Here is a 14,314-nt window from a genome sequence, read left to right on the forward strand (position 1 = left end):
CTTTCGGATAATAGGAGGCTTCTGATAGGAGGCTTCGCTAGAAACATGCTTAAACAACTCTACTCGTCATGCTGATCGCATACGTATCTATTTTGCATTTTGCATAAATTTTGCCGGAGAGTTCAACATTTTGAAAAGTTTTGCAGGTTAGGAGGCTCTGTAGTTTGAAATGGAGGACCTCCCATTAGCGTAAAATTTGAAAATTTTTATACAAAATTCTGAGTTGTCTTCTCTTTTGCAAGAGAAGTTATCTTCTCATTAAATTCAGGGCCTCCTATTATGTTTTTATATCTTGAATTAGATAGTCCTAGTTCCAAGCTCTACTTCTTTTCTTTTTATATAAATTTAGCTAACTATGATATTTAGTTTGGTTCTTTTTACTTGTAATGAACCTTTATTGCATCATTTAATTTTCTATCAATTGGTTAAAAAGGCGAACTAATCCCTGAAACCCCATTTCAGGGATTTTGTCAACAGAAACTAAGAAAACCGATTTGCAGGCACATCTGTGTGTGCTTTGATCTAAAGTTTATCATACATATTATTCATAAAATTGAAAACTTATGCTTTCCCTTAATAGCTTGTTAGTGGGCATGCATGGCGAAAACAAGCACTTTGTCCATTTAAAAAAAGTTGTAATAAGTTGCAATAAAAGCTAGGATGGTATTGACATCAAGTAATTGGTATTGAAACCATCCTAGTTGTCAAATAGAAAACTTTTAAAACGTATATTAATTAAAACAGTGCATACATTCATGCTGCCAAATATGCCTGGTAGAGTCAGAGACACCCAATTTTTAAAACATAAATGTCAAACATGGGAGATTTGCATACCTGTGGCCACATTTATTACTTATACAATTCGATTTAGTCAAGTCATTGCTACTGAGGCAAAACTGGGAAATATAGCATATGTGGGGCCCTTTGGATTATAAAAGGTTTCAGATAAGAGCTTTCAATGAAACCATGCAGTAACATTGAACACACTGTGCAGATTGCATGCATGTATATCTAACTCGCATTTATCAACATTGGTCAGCATATTTCTTTAAAAGAAGCCCAAACTTACTCAAAAGGAAAAAAATTGACTCTTTAAGCAACCCCGTCAAGGAGTTGAGTTTACAGAAAAGGAAAGCTCAATATAAGTACGTCAAACAAATTGCTCAAGTGAGTGCAACGGTGACAAATAAAATATTCTTAAAACACAATGAGTTTGTATAAATCTAAAAGTCTTTAGTGCAAATGGAGCAACCTATCAAAAGCAGGCCAAACAGCTGTTACATTACCAAAAGATTAAAAATCAAAGCATTCACAAGAATACCATAAAACATTTATCAACAAAAGTGGAATATTTTATTTCTGTCAATTAAAGCTGTAGAGCTTCAAAACACTGAGCTCTATAATTGTCTTGCAAATTGTGTGACCATCTCCTGGCACCTCGAGTATAATGTGTGAAGTTGTGGTAGCTGTAACTAATGGCTCTGCACAACGTTTAAAATATGAATTTAGCTAGAGATCTTAGAAGCAATTCGCAAGAGAACTTTGCTGACTGTAGACACGCCCAGCTACAGAAAGAACTTTAAGGTTGGATGTCATTCCAGTCACTGGATGCCTTTTTGGAAATTGAACATCAACTTGTTGTTTGAAGGTTAGGCAATCTAGACCACTTTGCCTCCACTGGTAAATATGCTGCTCTACCTGCAAAGAAACCATTTATTAACCTGTTAGTATAGTTAAAAATTAGGAGAATGTTGAACACTACTCATTTTACAGACTTTCCCAAGATATCAAACCAGCTTTAAAACAATACTGACTAAAAAGTGTGCTCCATCATGTTGTTTTAGAACGCTTAGGAGATTGGCCAGAAACTTGAAGAGTAGGCTTTGGCAGCTAGCTATATTGGTGGCTGTACTAAATGTAGGTCACACAGAAGATGCTTTCCTACTGAAACTCTGCATAATTATGTTTGCCCTAAAGAGATTGCAGTTCTCACTATGTTGATGTTTTGCCTAAAAAAAAATTAACCTAGTAAGCCTTAAAAAATTATTGTTTCGATGTTGTTAACACAAGTTAACTCAATAAAAGTAAAAAACAACAAACATTATCATTAATGCTTTCTTTTAAGCTAAAGCTTTTTTGTCAAACTATTAGGTAAGAATGGTATCTTTTAAATATAAAATGTAATGAATAGTTGGGTTAAGAAAAGCTTTATTCTACAAACTAATAATTACAGTGTTTCTATTCCTCTTATTTCTAAGCAAAATGCACCAAAATCTACAAAATTTTACACATTCAGCCTGTACTGTGATGAGAACCGTGTCTGTCCATATAAAGCCAGCGTTGGATAATGGAAAAATATTGCATCCCGCTGGATTTGAACTTGCAACATTTACCTTGCTAGACTGACACTACAAAAACTATGCTAATTAACCTTGTAATAATTTGCAATATTTGAATGCATAATTATTGCAACTGATAATCTTTTACAGCACTCTACACTGCCAGGGTATTTCTTGGTACAAGCCAAGTTGATTCAAAACTTCTTAAGCTGAGTAAAATTCCTAACTGTCTACACGGTCAATTTTTTCCATGCACAGATTGACTATGAATTGTATAAAAGTCCCTTTTCATTCAGTTATCCTTTAACACTGTAAGGTTTATGTGTATGAATATGCCTTTCACTGCAATGCATACGTGTACAAATTAAGCATAAGGTTACTGCCAGGTTACTCTGCAAAGCAGAGTTGTCCTCTCGTGCACTCCAAACAAATCCTAAATATTTAGGATTATACATTAATCATTAATTATATAGACATTATTGAAATTCTTTAAATAGTTTAGAAGTTTCTATTAAAACAGAGTTTCAGCTTTTGTTTACACCATTTAGTCTCTGCTTATATGATAAAGCTACTCTTTGCCATTAGCATGTCTGTGCAAATGCGCTCGTTTATAACAGTTCATCTTCGTAGACTATTTGAGATGACCAAAATAAATTCTAGCTCAGCAAAAAATTTAACTCTGATGCTCATATCAACTGATTTGACAATTAAAAAACATTCAGTTTTGAAGGTAGTAAACATGAATTTGGAGATCAAACAGAAGGTGAGGTGAATAAAAGCCACAAGAGACAGACTGCTACTTGTTGCAGCTAGCTAACAAAGTAAAATCAGTGTCTGTATGACTTATCATTTATCCATCGTCGGGAAGAGCTTGGGAGCAAGATAGATTTTGATGAGACTAGATATCATGACATTCAGCTTGGTATACAGACGGTCCCCAACCTACGAACGAGTTACGTTCCGAACAATTGTTTGTACAGTGAATTTGTTCGTAAGTTGCTTCAGTGCTATATTTTGTATTATAACTTATGCTTAAGGCCTACATGTATATAAGTATATTGAAGGTTTATATTAGTATGTTTGAGGCTCGTATAAGTAACCTGTAAATTGGTTTGTACTGAAAAAAACTTTTTAATAAAATGGAGAGAATACTGTGGTGGACGCCGGGCCATGAAACAGCATTTCTTATTGATCGTATGTGTTGTCCTTTTTTATTATATCATTGTTTCACTCGTTATGCTATTGTTATATCTGATATCATGGTATAACACTATCATTTATCGTCACTTTTATTGTTGTCATACCAACTCGCTAGCGGTCCTATTTATTCACCTTGTTAGCCGGTGTTCTCACTGTTTGCCGTTAGGACGGAACAGTTGATATTACTAAATATAACGGAGCGCTCTCATTTATTTGAGCAGAGCAGATAGATGTACGCTCCTCGAATAGTGAAATTACCTTCGCTAATAAAAAAGCTGAATGGGACTACACACACTCTCTTCTTTTTATTTATTAGTCTAGATCGTGCCAAGTAAAGGTCGGCAAACTCCTTTACAATACATACAGGAAAAATAAAAAAAGTTCTTTGCGCACTGGAGATACGTTCACGCACTTATGCACTGCAACGAACTGGGCAGAGGAAGGTGGATGCTGGGTGATGCTTCTATGTAGCGCCTCTTTCTGCCGCTAATAAGTCGGTAATACCGTCGGTATAATCGATGAATATACGCGCAGACCTGTTCGTATGTACCGTTGTTTGTAACTCGAATGTTCGTAAGTAGGAAACCGTCTGTATTAACACTCCAAAGCTTTCACTGATAGATCCCCTTCAAATATTTCTGATTTCTTGCGAGGCGAATCATTTTACATATTTTTGACAAAAATGACAATCTCTAATGACAAACTAGTTTAACAATGTATTGGTATCTATAATAGCGAACCCTATGCATCTTATCATTGCTCAAGTTTGGCAAGAATGTAAGCGATATTTTTAAGGACAACTATGAAAATTTTGTTAATAATTTTGGGAACTTTCACCAACTTGACACTTTACCCTATATGGCATTACTTATGTTGGTCAAACAAAAGCTTTACATAAATTCTTTACATTGAGAGGAATTTGCGTTATAATAGGTATAGGCCTACATGTACATTATAGCAAAATTTGCTGTACAGCTATTCCAACCAGATAAAAATCTGACCTATGCCCATACTACAAAAAATTCATAATTTGAGTTAAAATACTTGGATTTAAGTTAGAATATGACCTAAAAGTCAATGAAAGGAACTTAAGTTTACTTTTCACATAGGAAACAAATACATTATGCTTATGAAACAATGCAAGTGTTTTGGCCTTAAAGTTTGGCTTATTTATGTATAAACTTAAAAACATTACTTTTTATTTTGTGGGTTTTCACTGTCCACAAAAGACCCTGGTCCCCGTTTATCCCGAAAATTGAATGGTTACTGCAGAAAACAGCTATGACAGGCCGAACAGGATTTGGAACAAAAGGTACATTTCTCACAAACAGAGATTGTAAATGGTACAAAAATGAAAGTTAAGCAATACGAGTGTCATTCAGAGTTAAAAAAAGCTATAGCTTGTTGCATACTATTAGATACATCGTCCAAATACATATTATTAAAATTTTCGGACTAGCACAAAATTTTTCATCTCAATATTTGTAAAATACATTTAAAAAAATATTGTTTTTCACCAAGGTTCATTCTATGTCACTCAATATTTTGGTGTTTTGACACCCTAATTTACCTTCACTCAGTTCCTTTGTCCGCTCTCCTCTGACCAGAAACCTCCCCAAATATGTAAGCTTTTGTAACCTTGAATCGCCAATTCTTTAGATAACTTGTCTAGCACCAGAGTCGGTGCAGAACATGTTATAGCAACACCCTGCAATTAGTAATAACAAAATAGAAATATCACATTTTTTGAATGAATGATTTTCCGATTTAAATTAAACTCTTTTCATAGCTAATCAATTGAAAGCTCATTGCTTGCTGCAAAAAAAGGAAAAAACTGAGAAAGCAGAAGTGCATCTGATATTTTAGCTTATGACTCTCAATCCCAGCTTTGATATTTGTCACCATTGTGATTTGTAGGCAATAGAAGAACGCGAGTTAAGCAATGTAAAAACTTATTCATATCCTATTAAAAAAAAGACTTCAAATATTGAAGTGGTATTTCAAAAGCAATTACTCATTCGTAAAATTCATAGTCAGTAGTCTGACCCTGATCTGGACTTGGCTTTTAGATATTATTGCAAAGTAAAGTTTAGAGCTGGTCACCATAGGTTTTAACTGTGAGTTTCAGTTTCTATCCCAGACACTATGCTTACATATAGTCTGTACAAGTGCTATTGTCAGTGGACAGGCAACCAGAATGCAAGAACATGACAACTATAAACATGCAAGGGTGAATAGGAGCTGTATACACCAATAATCCAATTTGTAAAACGGAAAAACTAGTAAATGACATTCAACTAAATTGTTGTTGATGACAGCTCTGCACAAGCTTCAGCTAAACATTCACAGATAATAATTACATAAGAAAATACACAAACTAAAAAGCAATAATACTTAGTCAATACTAAGAATGATTACGAAGTTTAAGAATATTAATCAAAATTACGTACAGTGGCACTCGCATACCGTTGTTGCTTGAAAGGTATGTTTCCAAAAGAAAATCTTGTCATTTTTCTAAAAGATTACTAATGCTTAAAGGTTGACATGCAACAAAATTCACGCTACAGTTATTTGGTATCAAAAGATTCATATGTGTTACTCTGTTGTGTTGCATGTGCAATATATGTAGAAATGTGATAACATGCTCTTAAAAGCTCAAAAGCGAAAAGTTAATCGCCGCCATCACGAAATTGCCGAAGATTAGAATCCCGTTCCAAAAATGGGTCAAATGGAACGTAGCTCGACAAGATGGCTTCTGTTTACACTTTCATGCAACCTCATTCATTCAAATATTTTCACAATTACGCTTCACGCATTCAATGAAACGATGTCTATTGTCCTTAAGCATCTGTTTCCTCATCACTGTATTGATGTCACTTTGAGCACTGATATCTCAAAACCTACCGTAAAAAATGGTTTAATTTTTAACCTTAGCTCGAAGGAATGCATATCATCATCTGATAAGCATGACAAACCTGTTGGTCACCTATGATAGTCAAAAAATGCTGCGAAAATTATGCGCGCTGTTTGGCAAGAAGCATGGGTCACATGATCAGATTGCAACTAGACGATTAGATCAACCCAAAACAAAATTGTAAACTAGCGAGCATCTATATTTGGTAAGAGCTCTTTGGCGAAACCCAAAGTTTATGTCATAAACTAGTGCTACAAAAAGTTTTATATTGAGCCTTTTACGGAACTTACAATTCATGTGAGAAGATCACGTGTCAAAACAATAACCAAATCATTTTACTATGTCAGAGAAATGAATTGATTCCAATCTACGGCGGTTTCGGGATCGCGGAGATTAACTGTTTCTTTTTTAGCTTTTAAGAGCTTGTAATCACAGTTCTCCATATTTTGCACCCACAACACAGCAGAGTAAGCCATGGTGAATCTTTTGATACCAAATAACCGTAATGAAATTTTGTTGCAAGTCAACCTTCAACAAGCAAAATGATAACAAGCTCCAGTACCATGCATTGACAACTTGGGCAGCTAAGTCGTACATGCAAATTAGATGAGTATTTTATGGTATTTTGGAAAGGCCAATAATTAACCAATATTTGAGTTTTCATCAAATTAAAGTACATTTAATGGGCCATTTTAGCAGCGCAAAGAAAGCACATTTCTGATGACCATTTGCACTAATTTAGGGCAGGTAGTAGGAGTGAAACAAATTGGTTCGACTTATTTTAGTCAAAAATGGATACAAGTATTAGCCAAATGAAAGTTTGTTACGGAAAGTTCTATCATAAGAACATAATTTGAAATAAATTATATAATAAACTTCTTGCAGTTGCTTCATTTTGTCCTGCAAACACATTAAAATCTGTAATAGAAAACAAGACACCTATACAAAATCAAAACTGGTAGTTAATTTCTGTTAGTGATGACATATTTTTTATTGTAGTTCTACAATAGCACTATAAGTTCCAAACAGTGCATTAACTATTAATATGTGTCATGATCACAGAATTCATGGTAAGTCGGGATTACAAGATTTAGCAAACAAAATTTTGATTCTAGCCTAATTACAGCAGATTATATGGTCAAAAAACTGAAGCACGTTTACCATTAGTGCAAAAACATAGATCCAAGAAAACTGGTATTAAAGTTTTAGAAACGAAAACCAATGTAAAGTTTTGTTTACATCTCAAAACGACATAGCAACCAATATCAAGATATTGTGATATTTATCTAGATTTCTGTACTTGGATCCAAAAAACTGCTGAATTTAAAAATCTAAACAGATTGTAGCTGGTTGTCAAAGAAATAGCTGTATATTTATAAGAAAGTGTATTACTTATTTTTGCAGATATTAAAAACAGCTTGATTGTATCGCGATATTGGGCACACCCAAATCATCAACCAAATCTTTAGAAAATTAACAACAGTAACATATTGCACACCATCGGTCACTATATACTTCGACCTTGCAAACTCGAATAATTATTCTCATAACTAAATCTGATTATAATTTCATAAAAATTGAATAATTATTCTTATTATTAAATATTGTAGTAATCTTGTAAGAATCGTTAGGAAAATATCACCACAACTCCCTTTACTTTCACTGCTTTTGACATCAGTTAGAATACCAAAGTACTCATTACAAGTGTCCAAAATGTCAAAGTTACCTTTAAATTCGGCAAAAAAGAAACAATTATTTTTAGCGGACACCATTTTTCAGTACTTCTTGTTTAGCATAGCAACGGTTTTAAGTTTTTTTTCGATGGTAAAATACTTTTATTGGCTAAACTGACTTCAGATTCAGAAAGATCACTCTTTCATTGGTCCAGACCTACAGGTTACAAAATTTGTTACCAATATTATAAGTTCAGTTGGTGCAACTTCAAAGTCGAATAACTCAACTTCGTGATTTGCGACTTAACCATGGTTTCTGTGACCGCAACCCATATGATCTACCTGCTGATAACTTCAACTCCTTTACTAACAAATGGATCTCTCTACCGCGACATAAGTGTTTCGTGAAATTAATTTCGAAAAGAGTGTATAAATGGTTATAACTTTACACCCCAATTGTTTATTAACAATATTTGTATAGCAGGTTTGTCAGCATAAGTTTTTAAGTTAGTTCATGCCCCCAAAAATATTACAAACGAGTTGTCGAGTGAGAGGGACCATTTTTCGTTCATTTTGAAATTACTGTGAGGTAAGCACAAAACTCTAGTCGGATGATTTATGAATATTATTAGTTTACATGTTAATTAATCTGATGAACATAATTACTCTCATTAGTACTATTGCTCAATAAAGTTGCTCAGTCTATAGATCTGAAGTTAGTAACCATTTATGGCTATATTGCTTCTGAAATTACTGGTCATCAGTAAGAAGATTTCATAAAACAAGTTTTTGCAAAGCAAAACTATGCTCAGGTTGTAAACGCATTCTTATTTGCTCAACATATGCAAATAATAGCTTTTTTCAATCAGGTATAGATGTAATAAGATAATTTACTAATTAATCAGTAATCGGAAACAATTTGTACAAAAGCTTGCTAAAGCCGCATCATGCAGCACTTGGCCATACGGAAACACATTGCCAAACGAGCTGTACTATTGGTAGTTTAAGAATTCACACTGAAACAGCTTCAACATAAAATTAAGACATAAGAAATCAGTGCAAAAACTGCTTCGTATTACATTTACTTCATGCCTTGTTGTAATTGAGCATCATACTGCGTGCACAATTAGGAAAAATGGCTGCAAGATCAAAATTTACCAAGTCTTTAATTTGTTAATGAAGCCGTGATAAAAAACAATTTAGACAATTTATGCAGAACTTAAATGCAACTGCATTTCATCAGCATTTTTATAAGCAGGCTTAGTGTAAAAAAAACAGAGTAAGAGCCATACTACAAGTTCATGAAGTTTTGAACAAATTGTTACTTTACCCTTCAATATGTTGTAAAATGCTAAGACAAGGTTAAAAGATTATTGACACTGTTGGAAGAGAGAACGTTTCAAATGCCTCTAGATTTCATAAAAACAGCTAAAAATGATGGCCAGGGTTTTTGAGGACACTTTTATTTGTATGAAAGATTGGTAGATAGAACATTATTACACAAACAGACAATTCCAGAATTAAAGCGCAAACACTGTGGCCATGAAGGGTAAATAAAAATTGTTTCAAAGTAAAAGCCAAAAGGTTATTGTGCCTGGTAGTGGTATCATCATTACCATATCATTTTTCTATTGAATAACGTAATACACTTTTTATTAGAATAGAACATACATTGGTACATTAATTTGTCCTACATGTGATGGCTCTTATTAAAGACCTAATTTTCACCAATAAAAGGTGCCCTCAGATTAAGATGACCTTATTTATGAACCACACCGCCTATCAGAGTTTTTTAACATACACATTAATCAGCAGAAGGTTTTACGCCTAATGTTACCGACAAAAAATCTAAAAAGTGTGTTGCAGTATGAGCTTGGTCAGATTCTCATCCTCTTTTGCTGATACAATAGGTAGCAATCAGTAGTCCATTTTCCAAAGGTTTATTTATTGCCCATTTCTAAAACCTTGGTAGCTGTAAAGGTCTAACACAGCTGTTTATTGCAATAATAAACTGTAAAAACAAAAATAATAATTCTCAAAAAACTTTGGTCGCTGTTGGCTGTTAACATGTTTTCTATTAGTTAGATGCAGGATGGCGATTGGTTTTTTCCTATTAGGTACACATATGACCGGCTAACTAACTGCCTACTCACTAATAAGAAATGTTTTGTACAAAGATTTTTTAGCGCATTGCTCTTGGTTATAAGCGTACATTGTGCTGAGCTGCACTGCGCAGCCTGTTGTACGCACTCAGTTAATGGACTAGACCAAAATCTGATTGTGTTTTAGACTTTTTCCATTCGGAAAACCCAGGCTACACTCATTAAGAAATACATTCAATCTTTAAAAAATGGTTAATATTTTAATACTTTGATATTGTATTTGTACAATTTAAATATCAATTGTACATGCCACTCCGTACATGGTTATTTTGCTTCATAACTACAGTTTTACTGTTTTTGCGGATTGTCAGTGCTATAGTATTTTAGTGTAGCCAACTACCCAATAAAATGACTGCAGTCTCCAGAGCTCACTTTAGTCATCAAAGCCCAATTCAATTATCAGAAGATTAGGATTACAAAAAGTAGAGGAATCATCAACTTACCCTTCAGTTTTTCAAAACACTTGTAGGCCAATATGATTAGTTCTGTGAGAACATGATTAAAGAACAATAGTTCTGCGTGGTGAGCTCATCTTCGTTCTCCAGATTAAACAACTTCTACAAAAGAACAAAGATTTTAACATTGTATAAAAAAATAAGTTGATGAGGACTTTATGCACAGAGTCTCTGACCACCTTCAATTTGGTATTGGAAAAAATGTTGAAAGTGAGCTACCGTTAAACCTATATTTGAATGCACCTTGATTTGATTGGCACCGCTATTTGGGACCACATCAGGAGATTGCTTTGAAAATCGAGCGCCATCTTTTTAATGAACGCCAACTCTATTTGAGGAGGTAACTTACCTTATCAGTACATGTATAGGTTTAGGTATATTCGCCTTTTGTGAAAATATAGCAAGGAGCTTTTAAGGTCCAAACACACTAGGCGATTTTATTGCAAGCGTCATGAGGGCGAAGATATCGCTGGTGCGTGCATAAACACACTTGAGCGATTTACTAGCAAATGATATAATGGGCACGCTCACAAACTGCCAATAAAAATCCGTATCATTAGTTTTTTCGGAGTTGTTGATAAATTTAGGCCAGTCAAAATGTCGTCGCCTAGGCTACAACATAAACAACCTCCACATTTGTTATTAAACCTATCTCCCTTTCAGAGAGTGTACACTGCCTACACTACAAGAAGACAAAAGAAAAACGATTCTTGTATTTTTAGCTGTACTTTTTTTACAATTTTTTATACATATTTTATTTTGTAGTGGTTTTTCATATTTAATATATTAAATATTTACCATTCTCAAAATGGTCAACCGGCGCAACGATTGACTCCGGTGTTGGTTTTCAACTCGGATTTTTTTTAATTTTGTTATGATGGACAGAACTGGGAGTGCTATTATTAAATTCATGAACATTTGAGTGTTTGTTCTGAAGATGTTTCATAACAAAATAGAAAATTGGAGCTGATGTACGTTATTGAACATCGGTAAGAAATAATTACCCGCCGTAAAATTACATTCTGGTAAGAACTAACCAATCGAAATGCATCTCGTTAGCAATAAAGTTGTGTAGAGAAATTCTAGCTTTATCGCTCTGCATGAACACGCTGAGTGAATTTTAACGCAGATTAGCTCTAACGCAATATCGCTCTAAATATCGCCTAATTTGTTTTCACCTTAAGAGAATGCTTCAGCGATAACACTTGTTCTATTGAGTCAAATATGCTACAAAGCAAAAAATTACTCTGAATTTGTTGTCGGGGTTTTATAAAAACACCATTATCAGCTTTTTAAATGTCTTAACCGCCAGTACATCAGCAGTCATAATTAAACATTGTCCCAAAAACAAGCGGCCTCAAACTGCCTAAAATATCGTACTAATCAAACATTCCATGTTAAAGAATGGAGAAAGCATAATATTATTATGCTTTATTAGTTATCTTGAGGTGTTGACTGATGTTCTAAAAAAGGAATCAAGGAGATTGACCCCCCTAGAAGCTGAGATATAGACAGCCAAACACAGGTCTACCTAATAAAGAATCAGAGGAAAACCCTTCGAAAATCCCGAAAACTGTGACGTATAAAATCGACTTAATGGTCATGAGCCGGAGTTGCGCACCCTTACCGCCGTTATGTATAAGGATTGTTTTGGCTACGAGATGTGAAACGCTTCTCGCGATAGTAAATAATTTACATACTAGCTCTGGTTTCTCAGGAAAATCATCCAAACATTGTGTGGTAAAGGCATTTGCCCACAACCCCTCGCCATGATTTTTTACAGCAGAAGAGCAGATTTTGACTATTGAGCTTCAAATTTTAACTCGATCTCCACGGATATGCTCCGAAGATCATCTGTTCAACGAACGGCACGTGTATAGTCTATATGCGATATCCGCGATTGCAGTTTGTTTAGAATAAGAAATAGGAATGGGACTTTTTGTTCCTTCATCATTTTTCTACTGCGTATCTACTGCAGCATTCAGTTGATTTTCATGATTATCGTCACTATTAACAGACTGGAAGTTCACTACAGCCATAATCTTAAAAAGACTAACTTGACCGTGCTGCTCTTGCTATAAGAAAAGAAAACGATAACTTTTGCTTTGATTTTTCTATTGATCTATTATCTTATCTATGATTATTTTTTATGATTTATATAATATTCATAATGCATATTATACAAAATAATAATATAACTGCGTATAGAATAAATGATGTAACTAATATAATTTGTAGAAAATTCCAAATGATAACCGAGATTGATGATTGATTATATTTATTAGCTATAGCTATAGTTAAAAAATCTGAACAACGCTAAAGATGAGTCTGGATATGGAAGCTAAGTAGGAGAACAACAAAACTGAGCTGAACTAGCAAGATAGCGAAATGTTGCGAAATAATAGATGCGTGTAATTATTTTATGCTAAAACTAATCTACACGTCAGAGGGACTGGTTCGGAATTCTAGGAGCGATGATTGTTAGGCCCAATTTGATTGTTCTATACTTCCAGGGATTAAACCAATTAAAACGCCGTGATTGTTATAGGAGAGCGCATTAGTTGGCTTAATTGACCAATGGCACACAAGTCGATTTCATACGTCATATATTGATGATTACCAAAACACTTTTGTTTTTTGTAGACCTGTATTTGGCTGGCTATATCTCAGCTTCTGGTTGGTCAATCTCCTTAATTCTTTTTTTAGAACATCAGTCAACACCTCAAGATGAATAATAAAGCATAATAATATTATGTTTTCTCTATTCTTTAAGTGGAAAGAAAATGGGATAAACTACAGCATTGAAATTAAAGCACTCTCACACTCACTTCATGAACAGTTCTGTCAAAATCTTTACTGATAACTCAGCTTGCACTTTTATACCATTAAGTGCCAGAGTCACATCTAGAAGCAATAGGTCGGCTTTGCGCTAGAGGACAAGCAAGGCTAAAAGTGATAAAAATTAGATAATACACAATAAACTTTCAAGTTCAATTAGTGATGAGGGAGCAAAAGTATCCTACATGGGAGCTATTGCACACTTTAAACATGATATTTGTACCTCACAAACTCACATGGTCTTTTAGAGTAAAGTAGATGCTCCTATAACGTATACCTCCTATAGCATAAATTCTAGAAAAAGTCGGGCAATTTTGTGAAGTTTTTGCTTCGTACCGCGTAAAAATCTCCATAGAACTTAAAGTGTATCATCGGGCGAGTTCTAAAATTTGATTTGAGTGTTAGTCTGTCTCGCCACACCTGCGAGAAAAGAAAGCGACATACAGCGGTGTCAGAAAGTATTTGTCCACCTCAAACCTCACTGCCCATTTTAGGTAAATTTGTTGTAGTAGTCATGTAGAGGGATTGAACCCTGACAAACCATGCATCATTTAAAAGTAAATTAACATTAGATCTTGTTGACACCATCAGTGATAAAATTACGGTTAATCAGGGATCAATAATCATTTTTAGGCCAATCAATGTGAATCAGTGCTTATTAACTCATTTTCAAACGCAATATGACATTATTAATTTTCAAGTGGAATATTATCACAACAATAGAGATCATGTT

At 34.2% G+C, this 14,314-nt stretch overlaps 1 long non-coding RNA gene across 1 annotated transcript; it reads right to left on the reverse strand.

Annotated features, from left to right (window-relative positions):
• Positions 1 to 758: 758 nt before the first annotated feature.
• Positions 759 to 13,838, reverse strand: LOC137400114 (uncharacterized). The gene is made up of 4 exons (XR_010979219.1): positions 13,572 to 13,838; positions 10,732 to 10,845; positions 5,110 to 5,247; positions 759 to 1,698 (listed from the first exon to the last, which is right to left on the reverse strand). It is a non-coding gene; the product is annotated as an uncharacterized lncRNA (long non-coding RNA).
• Positions 13,839 to 14,314: the final 476 nt, after the last annotated feature.

Source organism: Watersipora subatra, chromosome 7 (genome assembly GCF_963576615.1).
Source record: "Watersipora subatra chromosome 7, tzWatSuba1.1, whole genome shotgun sequence".
In the NCBI taxonomy this organism is placed as follows: domain Eukaryota; kingdom Metazoa; phylum Bryozoa; class Gymnolaemata; order Cheilostomatida; family Watersiporidae; genus Watersipora; species Watersipora subatra.